Source organism: Bubalus bubalis, chromosome 17, assembly GCF_019923935.1.
Source record: "Bubalus bubalis isolate 160015118507 breed Murrah chromosome 17, NDDB_SH_1, whole genome shotgun sequence".
Classification (NCBI taxonomy): Eukaryota; Metazoa; Chordata; class Mammalia; order Artiodactyla; family Bovidae; genus Bubalus; species Bubalus bubalis.
The window spans coordinates 69,737,185-69,754,813 of NC_059173.1; the positions used below are offsets into that span (position 1 = coordinate 69,737,185).

At 35.5% G+C, this 17,629-nt stretch overlaps 1 protein-coding gene across 3 annotated transcripts in view; it reads left to right on the forward strand.

Moving 5' to 3' along the window:
- RBM46 (RNA binding motif protein 46) overlaps nucleotides 1-17,629 on the forward strand; it is a 59,315-nt gene that overhangs the window by 19,758 nt on the left and 21,928 nt on the right. The gene's annotated exons all lie outside the window — the stretch shown is intronic.

Below are 17,629 nucleotides of genomic sequence, written 5' to 3' on the forward strand. Positions count from 1 at the left end.
CTCGAATGTGAATAAAAGTGAAAGTCGCTCAGTCCTATCCGACTCTGTGACTCCATGGACTATACATATGCAGTCCATGGAATTCTCTAGGCCAGACTACTGGAGTGGGTAGCCTTTCCCTTCTACAGGGTATCTTCCAAACCCAGGGATTGAACCCAGGTCTCCCACATTGCAGGCAGATGCTTTACTATCTGAGCCACAAGGGAATCCCAAGAATATTGGAGTGGGTAGCCTATCCCTTCTCCAGTGGATCTTCCCAACTCAGGAACCGAACCGGGGTCTCCTGCATTGCAGGTGAATTCTTTACCAACTGAGCTATCAGGGAAGCCCCCTCAAATATATTTCATTAAATATGAAATCATATTTTGGCTCTATTTTCTTGAAGAATTTGAGTCTAATTTCCTAGGTAGTGAATTTAACTGCTATTAATATTTTAAGATGTTTTCTTTAGGTGTAGCACTTTTATTTGCTTTGACACTCTTCTCTTGCAGTTTTGATGCTATTCTGATGCTATTAAATCTTACCTTAATGATCTTTGTCTGTTCTATGCTATATAAACAGTCATTTGCCTTTTTGTCTCAGCTCTTTAACAGTATGCTTTCACTATCCACATTTGTTTTAGCTTCACTATGCCTGTTTTTCAAGCCTGAAAAATAAAAGAGAAAAAAAAATAGATTTCATTTAGTTAAATGATGATTATTGGTGTTGAGGGACATAGAAGTTTTTTCAAGGGAGAGCAGGCATTATATAAGTGCCAAATCAGAGTACTTCTGGTGACCATTTAGTGCTCTTACTAGAATCCAAAATATTCTTGTTGCATAGTAATGTAAAATGAATTTTAAAAATATTCTGTTTTTTTTTTTTTGTTTCCATTTATAGTAAGCTTTATTTTAAGCAAAATAATTTATGAAAAGCTGGAAGCTGGGGTTCTTGCCAAAATTGAACCCTTATTATTATTATTTTTTACTTCAAAGATAGAGACTGTCTTCATCTTCAGGATGTCAGAGAGTAACCTCCCTGGGAACTCAATACCCAACCAACAAGATAAGAAATTATCTATCACTTGATTATTCAACATTAGGAAGCTGTAATAAATGGGATACTCAGTGGGTTTAAGGGCTTCCCTGGTGGCTCAGCAGTAAGGACTCTGCCTGCAATGCAGGAGTTGCAGGTTCAGTCCCTAGGTTCGGAAGATCCCCTGGAGAAGAAAATGGCAACCCACTCCAGTATTTTTGCCTGGAAAATTCCAGGGACAGAAGAACCTGGCAGGCTACAGCCCATGGGGTTGCAAAGAATTGTACGCGAACTAGCAACTAGACCACCACACCACTATCAGTGGGTTTTATGGGTAGAATACAGACTTGGGGGCTAGGAGATAGGTTCTGTACTAAATATTTGATGTATGGAAACATCTCAGGTCATTCCATATCACATCTTTTTACATAGGCCTTTTCTGTCTCATAATTTTTATCTGTTTAATAATTGACCAGACTATCAGTGTGACTAATCCTGCTTTTCCTAAAACTTTGCCTCTGTCTTGAATCTTCCAATATTGCCATGGCTTTTCTCTGGAGTAGTCTTCACTATTGAGGAGACAGAACTTGAGGAGATAAAGAAAAGTCCTAGTTTTGTAAGAAGAAAAGTCCTGGAGAAAACTTACTGGAAGGAGGGAGGTAGCCTCAGTGTTTGATGATAATTGATTCTGTTAAATAATTTACTAACAAGTAACTGTAGGCAAGACATTTCTCATTTTTGTGTGTGTTCATTCCTGATGCAAATGGTAGTTTTTTTACTTGAATTACACCTAAAACTCTTAAAAAAGCAGGAGTGAAGAACCTGTCACAAACCAGCTTGTTTGTGACAGTGATTTAATTTTGTCTGAAATTTTGCACTGTTGCTATGACTGATAAAATTTAATTAAAGAACAAGCTTTTTTGAATGCCTCTTTTGTGTGAATTGTACTTTACTAAGCAATCTGGACCTAAAGGTAAATAAAATACTGTTCTGGCTCTTAAGGAGTCAGATCTGCTGAAGAAGGCAGAGGTGTGAACTCTATGCATAGTTAATTTGGGAACACAGAGATGTGCTTTGGTGATTTCAGTCAGATTTTTAGAATTAGAAAATATGTGGACTTTAGTTAATGTAAATTTCATCAGTTCTATTTTTTGGAACTTTGTGGATATTTTCTTTCTTTTTTAGTACAGCTATGTTGATTGTGCTTGCTTTTGCTTTTTCTCTGTGCAAGTAATGTTTTTCTTAGATGAATCCATTTTGATTTGTGTGGACCATTTTATGTGAGAATGTTCATCTTTTTTTTATATATTCTGTACTTTTTTTCAGCATTCATTTTGCGGCTGACCTGCATGTTGCTTCTCATATTTGACTTTGTAATGGCATACATCACCAGAATCTATTTTTTTCTGGTCATTGAGTGCTAAAATATTAAATATATATTCTAAGCATGTGGCCATTATATTTGCTATCCCTTTAATATCATTAAAAGATTAGGGGATTTGGTTTTTATTTCTGTTGTCACTTGTAACTTGGTTGAAACTTATGAAATAGAAGACACAGTAAGATGAAGAAATACTATTCTGAGAAGTTTTCATCTGAAAAATAATTGGTGCTATTCTTTATGAGCTATTATTATTTCCAGATTGATGGGCAGAAATTCAAAAATAAAATTTTAACTTAAAAAATTTGCCAATAAATTGCTTTGAAACAAAGAGAAACTTCTCTATTTTTTTAAATTTAAGAAATTTTAGGAGAAATGATCGGAGGAGCTTGGTGGGCTACAGTCCATGGGGTCGCTGGGAATTGGACACGACTGAGCAACTTCTCTTTCACTTTTCACTTTCATGCATTGGAGAAGGAGGTGGCAACCCACTCCAGTGTTCTTGCCTGGAGAATCCCAGGGACGGGGGAGCCGGGTGGGCTGCCGTCTATGGGGTCGCACAGAGTTGGACACGACTGAAGTGACTTAGAAACAGCAGCAGCAAACTAAATATAATAAAATGTTTATAGTGAAATTTTAAAATTAAATAACTAGAAAAATTAACACTTTTAGAAAGTTAATATTTTCTTTCCAGTTTTAATTATGGTTCTAACTTTTATACTATTTCAAACTTATATTTTAAAGAACAAAATAATTTTCTGAATTTGCTTTAAAATTCACCTAGTTAAGTGGGATGATCACCAACATTTTACACATTAATTTGTTTTCATATGACCAAGTGATGAGATGAGAATTCCATTAACTCAACTATGTGTCTTTGGACCTCTGAGAGGGCCCCGTGTTTGTGAAAATGTGTTTTTATTCCTCTTGAAACCTAGTTTTTTTCCCCCCCCCCAGAAGATCATCGTTTGAGATTACTCATAATTTTTATCTTACTAACACTTGTTTTAACAGACCATAATTTTTATGAAGTTGCTTCTGTGACAGAAGCTTAATAATGAGTAATCAAGTAAAAGAAGCTATAGTCTCAGCTGCTGACAAAATGTGACCATGAAATCATCCACCTTTGTGGACCTCGGTGCCTTCATCTCTAAAATATCAGGGTTTTACTTGGTGACTTCTAAGGAGATCACCTCCCCCAAATTTATGGTTTTGTTTAAAATATGATAAAAACTCTGTAAAGAACCAAAAAACAATATTTGAGTTTTTCTTATGCATACTGAGATAGAATTCAAATAGTTTAAAATCAAGAGCTGCTTTTGTCAGAATTAACCCTTTTCTCAGTTTAATGCTCCTTTTTTCATATAATTCAAACTTATGTTTGTCTGCTTCACAGCATAACAACTAGATTTAGAAAATGAGTTACCTATTTCATTTTCATGATGACAAGTAATTATTTTTTCTTTCCATGCATTTGTCAATTAATTATAATCAAAACCAAGATTTTATAAAACAACCTAATTAGCAATTTGGAAATTGGTTTTTGTACCAGCGAATCTAGGAAATGAATGATGTATATTAAAACCAGTATTTATTCCATAGTTATATTATTAGCTGACAAATGTGATCGTGTGATTTCATTTATTTTATACATTTATTTAGTCATGCTTGATCATTTGTCCTACAGTTTCTAAAATTCTTTTTCTAATATACTAGTTTTAATAGTAGCTACTGCTTTTTAATTTATAAACTTAATGTATGATATTTAATACTAAAAAACCTATGGTTTGTAAATTTTCTTCTAGTGTTAAAGTCCACAGTAAATTTTGCATATGTATGTTCTTAGATGTCAGCAGCAACTCAAAATTTTACCACATGGTATCTCCTAAATATATTTTTCAGTGTGGCTTTAAAAGGAATTTCAGTGTTGTATTGATTTTTTTCTCTCCTCTAAGCTTCTAAACCCTCTGAAATAAGTAAGCTTTATACATATTTTGGAAGGTTTAGAATAGTGAAACTCTGTGTAGAAGCTGCACTATTGTGCCTTTATTTCTGCTTCCTACTTAGTATTTAGTAGACAGTAACCTGGAGAAGGCAATGGCAAGCCACTCCAGTACTCTTGCCTAGAAAATCCCATGGATGGAGGAGCCTGGTAGGCTGCAGTCCATGGGGTCGCTAAGAGTCCCACGACTGAGCGACTTCACTTTCACTTTTCACGCAATGGAGAAGGAAATAGCAACCCACTCCAGTGTTCTTGCCTGGAGAATCCCAGGAATGGCAGAGCCTGGTGGGCTGCCATCTATGGGGTCGCACAGAGTCGGACACTACCGAAGTGACTTAGCAGCAGCAGACAGTAATTTACTGATGCTGTAAAATGAATGGACTAGTGAATAGGGAAGCTGTTTTGGAAAAATGGTTTTATTGTGATGAATTTATTCAAGTGATCGTTTGTGATTTTAACCACTTTAAAATTAGTGTCAGTTGCTTCCAGGCCTTTTGGTGAGGATTAAAGGTAGTACCTGATCTTACTAGTTAATTTAAGATATATCTATACTAGAGCAATTCATCCTCTGTCATAGAGTGATACATATTCTATCCAAGACCTGATAGTGCGTTACCTCTAAGAGAGTGTACTTGCCTCTGGAGAGTCAAAAAAAATGAAAAAAAAACCCTAGTTTCCCAGGTGGTTAGAATCTCTAAATCACCAAAATGTTAATAACAACTTACATTTTCTTTGCCCTTAAGTTTGAAATATTTGGTTAAAGGTCATTAGTTATATGTGGGCCTTTCCTTACAGCAAGTGACATGTGAGTTATAAAAATTATTTACAATAATTCATATTTTAAGAGACTCATTTATTTGGCTAACTATATCTTTCTGCATTGCCTTTGGTAAATACAGTCTTACATACCACTGATAATGATTTCTACTATAAATGTATTTATAACTTCCAGTTAAAAAGTGTATCAGAGTGTAATCATTAGAAAACATCAGTCTGCTCAATTATATTGCCTGATAATTTGATAAGTATACTCTAAGCCTCCTCATTTCTTACACATTTAAACAGTATAGCCTGATTTTTATATACAGAGTAATCAAGAGTAAATAAACTTGAATAAATAAAAATTTTAAACTTGAATATACAACTCGTTTCCTTTATACAATAGTTATCTATTGACCTTTACTTCATTTTTTCTTTCATGTTTTTGATTTTTCTTCATTATATTTTCTAAGAATGTTATTTCTAGAGACGCTTTACTTTTTTTTACTTTTTTTTTTTTTTGGTAATCCTCTTTTATAGGTGAATTGTTGCAAGACTGCAAGCCCATGAAATTAATTTTTCCTCTTATCTTCATTTCAGCATACATATTCCAGTCTGCTTGTTTACTGGGCAGATTAGGGAGTAAGCAAATTTGCAGCCGATGTGCCATAGTGCGTATGGCTTATTCCTTCTGCGGCTATGTTAATTTTTGATCCAAAGGTGACCAAATATGTAGTTACAGATTTAGTAAAGTTCAATTTCACCCACTATCCAAAGTAGAGCCTTTCTGGGAAACCTTTTGTAAGCCAAATAGAATAAAGCAAAGAGGCTTAGGACACAGTCTTGCTAACAGAGGCACACAGTAAACCAAGGTAAAGCACAAATGCTCACCAACGCGGTTCAGAGCTCTTGACAGCTTGATGCCGAGACCCTGCCATTCTGGGGGAAGGAGCTTGCCTTCGCTGGTCTGGATGTTTAGACTGTATGCTGTCTTTATAGTGGAATTGCTACAGAATGAAGGCTAAGCACTGTTTTTGCTTTCTGCCTTTTCTCATAGAGGAAAAATCCTCTTTGTATTTCTTTTGGTTAGCAAAAACAGATACCAGTGTGTAATGTGTAAAGTGAACTTTCAAAAAGTGGGGGATACCTATATTGGATAACTTTGGGTATAGAATTTAAAACATTCCAAGTGAGCCATTATGATTCTTTGGAAAACAGGTTTAAATTGTATTCTGCACTATAAAGTTATAATTTTTACCAAAAGCAAAATAATTCAGAGTAATGTTTATTAATTTAAATGTCTCACTTGTGTGTTTAGGTGTCTACATCTGTTTCTTTGAGAGATCACAAATCAAGTTTCCTTGAGTGATTCATAGGTGTGAAATTTAGAAATACCAACTATTAGAAATAACGAAGATATCAGAGCACTGGAAAGTTACTTTTTTCCTCATAACTAGAGAGAAAGGGGAGATACTGAGCAAAAATAGGATTACTTATTCTGTGAAAGCAGTCTTAGCTTCTGAAGGGTATTTACAAATATGATGAGGTATCTGTGATTTGTTTTCCTTCTTTATTTCTTTTAAGTGTTTTCTATGATTTACTGATTTTAAGATTTTTAAGTGCTTGTATTGAAATGTATCTAGGGTAACTGTGACTCTAGGATATCTGCTCTTTTTACAGTTAACTTTCTTATGCACCAGTGTATTTTTAAACCTTACTTTTCCTGATTTTTAAAAATCTTTGTACCTTATTTATTTTGGCTTATTGTGGTTTATGCTACAAGCAGGGAGTGGCATATTAGTGAACACGACTTGAGGAGGATTAACGGCCTTTTTCATCAGTCCTCTTAGGACTTGGCGAGTATATTGATGTCAGCCAGTCTGATTTAAATTGGTAAATAAGGCAAATTTCATTGCCTTGAGATTTTGTCTGAATTTTTAGGCAATAATGATTTTTATTTTCAGTTATTTTAGTCTGATATTGTATTTTGAAAATTTTTATATGAAAAGAAAAATTTCTATAGCCAACTAGCAAATATTTATGTTTAGATTTGAGTTATCAGTAATTTGAAACCAAGTAAATTGGGGTGTTGTTGCATTGTTTAATTATATTTATCCTCAGGTTCTTTAAATATATAGTTCATTAATTCAGGGAATTTATATAAATTCTAGAGCCCTGTTATAAAAATCTGACTTAGGAAAAGGATGGAAAGATGTTTAACTTAACCCCTCAGCTCAGTTTCTGTTTGGGAGAGAGTGTGCTGTCTCATACTAATGGAGCAGCCTGACCCAAGTAGAATATTAATCTTACTTTTATCTTTTCTGTTTATTTTCTACTGGTATTGGGCTATCCACCATAGTCCCTGTCTCTCCCTGAAATATATGAGGTGGTTTATTAAAAATAGGTAAAGTATGAAAGGATTCAAATCATAAAAATTGCAGGAATTAAGTCAATGGGAAATTACGAGAAGGAAAATAAAGCCAAGCAAAACTAAACAATATATTGTTTAGGAATGAAGGAATATATGGCAGAACTATAAAGGAAAGTCAGAGAATGGTTAACACTTAAAAATAAAGATCATAATTACTTTAAGGATTAAGAGGAGAGATTGAAAGTGATGCAAGAGATTTCCAAGGTATTGATGATTTTCTATTTCTAAACCTGTGTGATGAGTGCACGTTTTTATTTTTAAAATTATGTTGGCTGAACAAGGACCTACTGTAAAGCACAGGGAACTTTGCTTAATGTTATATAGCAATATATATATTTTTTTTATGTATAGAATTTTCTAGGCAAGATTACTGGAGTGGGTTTACCATTTCTTATTTCAGGGGATCTTCCCGACCCACAGATTAAACCAGCATCTCTTGTGTCTCCTGCCACCGCACCACCTTGTTAATATGAATGTTCATGCAACAAATATTTATTGAACACTGTGCTGTCTGTGAAGTCCTGAGGATCACTGTAGTGAATCACACACAGCTGCTGCCTTCATAGAATTCACATTCTATTGAGGGAGACAATTATTCAGTTACAGTTCTGATAAACACTATGGGGTGTTATAAGAAAATATAATTGGATGACCTGAGATGAGAGGGTCAGGAAACAGTACATTGCATTTTAGAATTATAGTAAAAGGAAGTTCAGTTCTTTAAATTTAGGATAACGTACAGGCAACATTGAATATAAGAACATGGCACTCAGAGCTGAATTTCCTCAATTCACATCCCAGCTTCATTACTTTCTTGGAAAAGTTACTTTATCCTCTCTGTACTTGAGTTTCCTCATCTGAATGTTAAGAATATTTATCTCATAGAGTATTAAATGAGTTAAAATTGTAAAGGGCCCACAGCAGTGCCTTTATACTAAAATATGCTGTATAAGTATTAAAAATCTTTATTCAGAAAACAAATCCAGGACAACAGATTTTCCAATCATGTATAATAACGAATTTTATTAGTAATAACAGTAGTTAAGATTCTTGGAGTGTTTACTGTATATTAGGTACTGTGCTAAATGCCTTTACATGATACATTATTTTGTAAACTCTTTGAGGTGCTGTACATATCATTTTTATGTCTTTTTATATATTATTTTATTTTTATGTATATAATATTTGTATAATAAATATTTATTATATTTTATGTCACCTTTTTTTAATAAGTGAAGAAACCAAGGCTTTAGTAGACTGAGTAATTTGTTCAGGATCCCCCAGTTGTCTTAAGAAGTTGTGCTCTTAACTGCTCTTTTTTGTTGTTCCATCGCTCAGTTTTGTCTGACTCTTTGCAACCCCATGGACTGCAGCTTGCCAGGCTTCCCTGTCCTTCACTATCTCCTGGAGCTTGCTCAAACTCATGTCCACTGAGTCAGTGATGCCATCCAACCGTCTCATCCTCTGTTGCCCCCTTCTGCTCCTGCCCCCAGTCTTACCCAGCATCAGGGTCTTTTCCAGTCAGTTGGCTCTTAGCATCATGTGAAGATACATTGAAGCTTCAGCTTCAGCGTCAATCCTTCTAATGAATATTCAGGGTTGATCTTTAGGATTGACTGGTTTGATCTCCTTGCTATCCAAGAGACTCTTAAGAGTCTTTTCCAGCACCACAGTTCAAAAGCATCAACTCTTCAGCACTCGGCCTTCTTTATGGTCCAACTCTGACATTTCTGCATGACTACTGCAAAAGCCATAGCTTTGACTATACAGACCTTTGTTGGCAAAGTGATGTCTCTGCTATTTAATATGCTGTCTGGGTTTGTCTTAACTATTGTTTTTATTAACTACATGTTCCCAGTGAAAAACTGACCTTTGTGTAATGTTAAACATTTGATGACAGATCTGAATTTGGGGAAAATTATTGGCAAGTTAATCTTCTAAAACTTAAAATATAGTGTAATGGGCTTTTGTTTCATACTTTGCCTGCTTTTCAGAGACAGGTTTATCTTCCTAGTCCAACAAGTCCATATTCCCATTCACTCCATGTATTAATAGTGTGCACCTAAGATACCTGTTTGAATCCTAAGTAAATCATTCAAGTTACAGAGGAGTTGTGAACATACATTGTTACAAATGAGCTTGAGATTTTTAAGTTTCCTCTGGGGTAAGCATTGCCAGCTGGTCACATATGTGACATGCTGGCAGAAGAGACTTGGTTTTTTTTTTTTTTTTTTTTTCCCCTTCCATCAGATACTAGACAGAATTTCAAATAGGCACAGTCTGTTTAGGTCTGTCCATGGTATGTTGTTGCTTGGTCTGTTCATGGTATCTTATTGCTTGGGATTCTCATTTTGCTTTTGGATTGTGCTCAGACGTCACAGCAGTATGTCACTCACCCATGTAACATCACTGCAGTTATGTCTGCTGTTGCTTTTATCGTCGTTTCCTTGCTCAGGAGCCTACAGTGGCTTGCTATTACAATGTATAGCTTATCACGTCCTCTGAACTCCATATTCTCTTGTTCGGAATTCTCAGTTGTTTGTCCCCATCTTACCTAACAATAGATAGTATCTTCTGCCACTTTGAATCATTTTTCTTTTATATATTATTCTATCTTGATAGTAACTATTATATTGTGTGGTTTTATTTTTTAAATTATAAGTGATTAACTTTTCGTTTATCTTCACTAATTCTTTTTTTGACTTACTACATTACATACAAACTGAAAAGTATGCACGGTTCCTGACTAAAAGCTTTGTGAATCACCGCAGAGGGAGCGCATCAGTGTAACCACTAGTGTGTGCTCAGTGGTTTCAGTCGTGTCCGACTCTTTGCAGCGCCATGGGCTGTGGCCTCCCAGGCTTCTCTGTCCATGGAATTTTCCAGACAAGAATACTGAAGTGTGTTGCCATTTTCTCCTCCAGGGGATCAACTTGTGTCTCTTAAAAGAGTCTCCTGCTGGCCGGCAGGTTTTTTACCACTAGTGCCACCAAGGACGCTGTAACCACTAGGGGAAGACAAAGGACCAATACCCTAGAATGGTCCTCTGTTTTCCTACTCAGCTATCTCTGTTCCCAAAGGAAACTAATCTTCTGACTACTTCTGTTTTTGAAATTTGTACAGAATTTTGTATATTTTGGTCTGGCTTATTTTGACATGTTTATGAAATTGGCCTGTGTTGTTATATGTCCTGTCTTCTGTGTAAGGATTCCATCAGAATCATACAGTTTGCTATTTCTGTTGTTAGAAATTTGAGTGCTTCATATTTGAGCTGTTTGAATAATGATGCTGTGAATATTCTTGTACATGGTGGGTTTTTCTGGTGTACATTTGAATGCATTTCTGTTGAATACACAGGCATAAATGTGGTAGGTAATATTTTTAAAATTTGAGTGCATATGTGCTAAGTCACTTCAGTCATATCCTGTTCTGTGTGATGCTATAGACTGTAGCCTGCCAGGCTCCTCTATCCATGGAATTCTCCAGGCAAGAATGCTGGAGTAGGTTGCCATGCCCTCCTCCAGGGGATCTTCTGGACCCAGGGATTAAACCTGACTCTCTTAGGTCTCCTGCCTTGGCAGGCAGGTTCCTTACCACTAGTGCCACCTGGGGAGCCTTTAAAACTTGAGCAGATAAGGCCATACAGTTTTCCAAAGTGATTATATCAATTTATACTTTACTAGCAGTGCATGGGTTTCAGTTGTTCCGTATCCCTGCCACCACTTTGGACATTATTATTAGTCTTTTGATATTGAATACTCTGGCTAGATATATATTACTGTCTCATTAAGATTATAACTTCTGCATCACTGTTGAGTAATGGATAGTGAGCATCTTTTAATAAGATTATAGGGCAGTAAGATGTCCTTTTGATGAAATGTCTCGTTTTAAATCTTTTGTCCCTTTTTTATATTGGGTTGTTTGTTTTTTCTTTTTTAAAGTACAAGCCCTTTGTTGGATATATACTTTATAAATACCTTCTTCCACCAGTGGCTTACCTTTCTACGCTCTACATGATATACTTTGAAAAAGACAGAAGTTCTTAATTTTAGTGTGATTTACTTTATCAGTCCTTAAAAGTTGGTACTGTTTGTGCCCTGCTAAGAAATCTTTGCTTACCTCAAGGTGATAAAATATTCTCTTGTATTATCTTTTAGAAACTTTTATCTTTTAAGTTTAGTGAGGTTGTGAAGTATGTATTGTATGTGTATGTATGTATGTGTTTACATATATATTCGTATAAGTCTTACTCTAGATTCTATATTCCTTTCCATTGATTTATTTTATTATAGTATCTTAATTATGAAAATCTTGATATTTAGTATTTTTTTCTTTTTTCTTTTCTTCACAATTACCTTGACTCATGTTAGCCTTTATAGTTCCATATAAATTTTAGAATCAATGGTAAATTTTCACCAAAATCCTACTAGGGATTTGATTGGAATTTGAATGTGTAGCTCCAATTGCAATGAAATGACATTTTTATAATGTTGGGCTTTCTGATCCATGAAACTTATAGATCTATCCATTTATTTAGACTTTCTTTAATTTCTGTAAACACTCAATAGTTTATAAGTGTTTTGTGTAAATATCTCCTATATCTTTTATTAGATTTATTCCTGAGTCTTAATGTTTTTCACTGACATTGTAAATGCTGCCTTTTATTTCGATTTCTAATTGTTCTTGTTTATATAAATACAATTTACTTATTATGTATTGAATAATGCTATTTATTTGAGTATAATGATTTGGCTCTATATCATTTAAAATTTTCCTACTTACACAGTCATATCAACCACACAAAAAAATGGGAATTTTGTCCTCCTTTTCTGTCCTTTCACTTTTCTCTTTTCCTCTTGCCTTATTGCACTGGCTAGAACCACTTATCCAGCCTTGACTACAAATAATGATAGAAGGCATTCTTAAATCCTTTCAGTATTTCTCGATTAAGCTATGATGTTTACTGTGGTTCTTATAGAAGCCCTTTATCGTGGCCTTTCTATTCCTAGTTTGCTCAGAGGTTTTATCACAAATGGGCAATGAAGTTTTTCTGCATCTATATGGATAATTATATCATTTTATCTATTATTCTTTTAATGTTAACTGCATTGATTGATATTTGAATGTGACACCAGTCTTGCATTTCTGAAATAAACCCAGTTGAATCATGGTATACATTATCCTTTTTATATATGCTAAATTTCATTTTTATATTTTCTTTAGGATTTTTAGATCTGTGTTCATTAATGAGATTGGCCCATACTTTTCTTCATAAAAACATTTACTAAATTTTTTCTCTTTTAATGTTCTACGGAAGAGTTTGGTTGGAATTATATGTATATTTTTGGATATGTGGAATATCATTTAAGAAGTCATCTTAGAGTTTTCAGCCTTTCTTTTATTACACTGGGTACATTTCAAGGCTACAAATTGCCCTTTTAAGTGTGGTTATAGCTGTGTCACATATGTCTTGATGTCGTTGATTTTTATCATTATTTATTTGAAAATACTTCATTTTGATTTCACATGAGTATAAATTTTATACATATGAAGATTTCTATAGTTATATTTTTGTTTTTTATTTTACTATGATCAAAAAGTATATTATGGATCATTTCAGTACTTTGTCTTTTGTTTTTTAATGATTAATTAAATTAAATAATTCATGCCTGATAAAAAAAAATGTATTTCCAATTGCTAATTGCAGTGTATTTAGCTTTCAAGGGTTGCTGTGGCAAAGTACAACAGTCTGTTTGACTTGAGCAACAGAAGTTTATTTTTCCATAGTTTTGGAGTCTAGAAATAAGTTGATTCCCTCTAAAGTTGGTAGGGGAGAATTTCCTTGCACCTTTTAGCTTCAAGTATTTGCCAGCAGTCCTTTAATTCTTTGGCTTCTAGATGCATTACTCCAACCTCTGCCTCTGTTGAGTAAGATTATCTTCTCCCTGTATCTTTCTGTGTCTTCATGAGGCAGTTTCTTCTCTATGTTTCTCTGTTTCTATCAGGATATCCAGCATACTAGATTGAGTCCCTGCAATGGGCTTCCCCAATGGCTCAGCAGGTAAAGAATCTGCCTGCAATGCAGGAGACACAGGAAATGCATGTTTCGATCCCTGGGTCGAGAAGATCCCCTGGAGGAGGAAAATGGCAATGCACTCCAGTATTCTTGCCTGAACAGTTCCATGGACAGAGGAACCTGGCGGACTACCATCCATGGGGGTCACAAAGAGTCAGGCACTGTTGACCAGCTGAGCACATACTACTCCAGTATGACCTCATCTTGACTAATTACATTTGTGATGAAGCTGTTTCCATTTGAGGTCACATTATGAGGTGCTAGGGATTAGGACTTCAACATACATTTTTGGGCACACGATTTAACTCATAAATTAGCCCCGGTTTACTAACCATGTGTAAAATCCTTTATCTTTCATGTTTTTCTGGTGCTTATTCTATTACTGTGAGAGGGTTGTGAATATTACCCATTGTGACTACAAATTTGGCTTTTCCTCCTTTTGATTCTGTCAGCTTTTGCTTTATATAATTTAAGTTGTATATTATTAGGTACATAGAAATCTAGAATTGCTATGTTTTTCTGGTGAAGTGTACATTTTATTATTATACTGTGTCATTCTATCTCTATTATGCATTGTTGTTGTTTTGTTCAGTGGCTATGTTGTGTCTGACTCTGCAACCCCATAGACTGCAGCACACCAGACTTCCCTGTCCTCTGTCTCCCAGAGTTTGCTCAAACTCCGGTCCCTTGGGTTGGTGATGCCATCCAACCATCTCTTCCTCTTTTGCCCCCTTCTCCTCCTGCCCTTATCTTTCCCAGCATCAGGGTATTTTACAATGAGTTGGCTCTTCTCATCAGGTATTGGAGCTTCACCTTCAGCATCAGTCCTTTCAATGAGTAGTCAGGGTTGATTTCCTTTAGGATTGACTGGTTTGATCTCCTTGCTGCCAAAGGACTCTCAGGAGTCTTCTCTGGCACCACAATAAAGAAGCATCAATTTCAGCCTTCTTGATAGTCTCTCACATCTATACATGACTACTGGAAAAACCATAGCTTTAACTTTATGCACCAAAAGTGATGTCTCTGCTTTTTAATACACTGTTTAGGTTTGTCATAGCTTTTCTTCCAAGGGGCAAATGTCTTTTAATTTTGTGGCTGCAGTCACCATCTGCAGTGATTCTGAAGCCCAAGAAAATAAAATCTGCTGTTTCTACTTTTTCCCCATCTATTTGCCATGGAGTGATGGGACTGGATGCTATGATCTTAGTTTTTTGAAGTTGACTTTTAAGCCAGCTTTTTCACTCTCCTCTTTCACCCTCATCAGGAGGCTCTTTAGTTCCTCTTCATTTTGTGTCATCAGAGTGGTATCTGCATATCTGAGGTTATTGATATTTCTCTTGGCAATCTTGACTCCTATCATTCTTTCCTGCCTTAAAGAATACTTTGATGTTAACATAGGTTTCCAGGCTTTCTTTTGATTAGGGTTTCACACATGTATTTTCTTCTATTTTTAAACTTTTACTTTGCCTGTATCTTAGTTTTAAGGTGACCCCAGTGTAGAGTTAGTGTTGTTTTTGTTGCTGACATTTGGTTTTGTTGCAAGTCTATGTTTTAAGTGTTTGATCAGCTTGCATTTAATATACTTACACGGATGTTAAGAATTAAGTTTGTCTTGCCCTTTGCCTTCTATTCCTTGTTCTGAGTCCTTGTGTACTCTTTCCCTTTTCTCCTTTCTTGCCTTCTTGTAATGGATTATTTGCTTTTTTTCTGTCTTCCTCTTTTAGCTATATTAGTCATAGAGTCTTTATTATTCTAGTTTTAACCTTGTAGCCTCCAGTATGTATTCTTTTTGGGGAATTGCACCACCTGGCATGCAGGATCTTTGTTCCCTGACCAGGGATTGAACTCACAAGCCCTGTGGTGGAAGTCCAGAGTCTTAACGATTGAACCACCAGGGAAGCCCCCCACATGTATTATTAAGTTACTGAAATCTAATATTAATTAGTGCTTTTATTCCATTTCAGACAATGCAAGGGCCTTAATACACTCTAACTTATTAAATGTTCTCTTCCAAATTTTTTGTAGTATCTTGATATTTCCATATGTCTTAAGACTATGTTTTAACCCCCACATACCTAATTATAATAGTTTTTAGTTAACATAGATTTGTACTGTTTATATATCATTTCCTTTGCTCTTTATTTTCTGATATTACCAAGCATTAACTATGATTAATTCTTTATTCTTCTCAAAGAATATTCATTTGTGTTTTCTTTGGTATGAATATGCCAGTGACAGGTTACCTCACTTTGTTTGCCTGACTATGTCTTTAATTCATCTGCCATTTGAAAGGGTATTTTTACTATACCAACTGTTACTTTCCATTAATTCCTTGAGGTTATTAATTCCATTCAGTCTTCAGGCTTCTGTTGTTTCTGTTGAGAGGTCAGCTGAAATTTGCTTATTACTCCTTTATTTAAATTGGAGGCTAATTACTTTACAATATTGTGGTGGTTTTTGCCATACATTGACATGAATCAGACGGGTATACATGTGTCCCCCATCCCGAACCCCTCCTCCCACCTCCCTCTCCATCTCATCCCATCCTTCTGGGTCATCCCAGTACACCGGCTTTGCGTGCCCTGTTTCATGCATTGAACCTGGACTGGCGATGTATTTCACATATGGTAATATACATGTTTCAGTGCTGTTCTTTCAAATCATCCCACCCTCGCCTTCTCCCGCAGAGTCCAGAAGTCTGTTCTGTATATGTGTGTCTCTTTTGCTCTCATATAGTCTCTCATATAGTGTCGTTGTTACCATGCATTAGTATACTGTATTGGTGTTTTTCTTTCTGACTTACTTCACTCTGTATAATAGGCTCCAGTTTCATCCACCGCATTAAAACTGGTTCAGATGTATTCTTTTTAATAGCTGAGTAATGTTCCATTGTGTATATGTACCACAGCTTTCTTATCCATTCGTCTGCTGATGGACATTTAGGTTGCTTCCATGTCCTGGCTATTATAAACAGTGCTGCAATGAACACTGGGGTACACGTGTCTCTTTCAATTCTGGTTTCCTCAATGTGTATGCCCAGCAGTGGAATTTCTGGGTCATATGGCAGGTCTATTTCCAGTTTTTAAGGAATCTCCATACTGTTCTCCATAGTGGCGTACTAGTTTGCATTCCCACCAAAAGTGTAAGAGGGTTCCCTTTTCTCCACACCTTCTCCAGCATTTATTGTGTGTAGACTTTTTGATAGCAGCCATTCTGACTGTTGTGGGCTAGTCCCTCATTGTGTTTTTGATTTGCATTTCTCTGATAATGAGTGATGTTGAGCATCTTTTCATGTGTTAGCCAGCCATCTGTATGTCTTCTTTGGAGAAATATCTATTTCGTTCTTTGGCCCATTTTTTGATTACATCCTTTATTTTTCTGGCATTGAGCTGCAGGAGTTGCTTGTATATTTTTGAGATTAATTCTTTGTCAGTTGCTTCATTTGTTATTATTTTCTCCCACTCTGAAGGCTGTCTTTTCACCTTGCTTATAGTCCTTCTTTGTGCAAAAGCTTTTAAGTTCACTTAGGTCCCATTTGTTTATTTTTGCTTTTATTTCCATTACTCTAGGAGGTGGGTCATAGAGGATCTTGCTGTGATTTATGTTAGTGTTATGCCTATGTTTTCCACTAGGAGTTTTATAGTTTCTGGTCTTACATTTAGGTCTTTAATCCATTTTGAGTTTGTTTTTGTGTATGGTGTTAGAAAGTGTTCCAGTTTCATTCTTTTACATGTAGTTGACAAATTTTCCCAGCACCACTTGTTAAAGAGATTGTCTTTTCTCCATTGTATATTTTCTCCTCCTTTGTCAAAGATAAGGTGTCCATAGGCGTGTGGATTTATCTCTGGGCTTTCTATTTTGTTCCAGGGATCTATATATCTGTCTTTGGGCTAGTATCACACTGTCTTGATGACTGTGGCTTTGTAGTAGAGCCTGAAGTCAGGCACGCTGATTCCTCCAGTTCCA